Source organism: Cicer arietinum, chromosome 1, assembly GCF_000331145.2.
Source record: "Cicer arietinum cultivar CDC Frontier isolate Library 1 chromosome 1, Cicar.CDCFrontier_v2.0, whole genome shotgun sequence".
Lineage (NCBI taxonomy): Eukaryota > Viridiplantae > Streptophyta > Magnoliopsida > Fabales > Fabaceae > Cicer > Cicer arietinum.
In genome coordinates, this window is record NC_021160.2 from 18,200,709 (window position 1) to 18,202,277 (window position 1,569).

At 42.6% G+C, this 1,569-nt stretch overlaps 1 pseudogene; it reads left to right on the forward strand.

Moving 5' to 3' along the window:
- The first annotated feature begins 16 nt into the window (after positions 1–16).
- LOC140921090 (uncharacterized) overlaps positions 17–1,569 on the forward strand; it is a 6,813-nt pseudogene continuing 5,260 nt past the window's right edge.

A 1,569-nucleotide genomic window follows, 5' to 3' on the forward strand; every position in this document is an offset into this window, starting at 1 on the left:
TCAACTTGCTCAACAAATGGCACAAAGAACGTCTGGAAATCTGCCTAGTGACACAGTGCCGAACCCAAGAAACAATGTTAATGTAGTGACCACGAGGAGTGGCAAGGTGAGAGAACAAGTACCACCTGAAGCCGAACAGAGTAGAAGTACCTTGACTCCAACTCACCGGGAGGAAATGGTCACACCAATATCGGTTGAAGAGCGCATCGCTATTGAAAAGGAGGAAGAACCCGTGGTACAAAAAGGGGAACCACTGCCAAAACCAGAAATTCGACTTCCATTCCCTCAAAGATTAAGGAGGGAAGAAACTGAAAAGCAATTTGGTAAGTTTCTTGATGTTTTTAAAAAATTACATATTAACATCCCTTTTGCAGAAGCACTGGAGCAGATGCCGACATATGCTAAGTTTATGAAGGATATTCTGTCGAAAAAAAGAAAAATCGGCGGTGAAACAGTTATGCTCACTGAAGAGTGTAGTGCTATACTACAAAGGAAGTTGCCACCGAAGCTCAAGGACCCTGGAAGCTTCTCAATCCCGTGCGCTATTGGAAATAGAACTTTTGGGAAGGCTTTGTGCGATCTTGGGGTTAGTGTAAGTCTTATGCCCCTTTCAATATACAAAAAATTGGGCATTGAAAAAGTCATGGACACACAGCTGATGTTATAGTTTGCGGACCGCTCGATGAAACACCCCTATGGAGTGGTGGAAGATGTGTTGGTTAAAGTGGACAAGTTCATTTTTCCAGTAGATTTTGTGGTACTAGATATGGAGGAAGACAACGACATTCCTTTGATTTTGGGGAGACCGTTCTTGGCAACAGGGAGAGCTATGATTGATGTAGCAGATGGCACCTTAACCTTGAAAGTAAATGAAGAAACCGTCACTTTTAACATTCTAAAAGCCATGGAACACTCAAAAGAAAGAGAAGGGTGCAATCGAATCGAGATTTTAGATGAGATAGTCAATGAAGAAATAAAGCATCAAACACCCAGCCTGCCATTAGAAAGAGTTTTATGTCTACCCCAAGATGTCGTTCAAGAAAGTGAAGACCCAAAGATGAAGGAGGTGTGGGCCATGTTAGAAGCATCACCATCCTACTCCTCCCGTTTTCCTACTAGGTGGGAGGACTTGAAAGGGAATGAAGACAAATCCGCTGAGAAAAAAACACCACTGATTGAACTCAAGCAGCTGTCTCTTCATTTGAAATATGTATTCTTGGGTGAAGAAGAAAAAAATCCAGCCATAATCAGTGCAAGCTTAAGCAAGTTACAAGAAGATAAGTTGTTGAGAATTCTGCGGAAGCACAAGGGTGCTATCGGTTGGTCCATTGATGACTTGAAGGGAATAAGTCCGACTTTTTGTATGCACAAAATCCTCATGGAAGACAATCACAAACCGGTAGTACAACCCCAAAGGAGATTGAATCCGGTAATGAAAGAAGTAATCAGGAAAGAGGTGGTAAAGCTACTAGAAGCCGGACTCATATACCCAATTTCAGATAGCTCTTGGGTGAGTCCCGTCCAAGTGGTACCAAAAAGGGCGGAACGACCGTCATCACAAATGAAAAG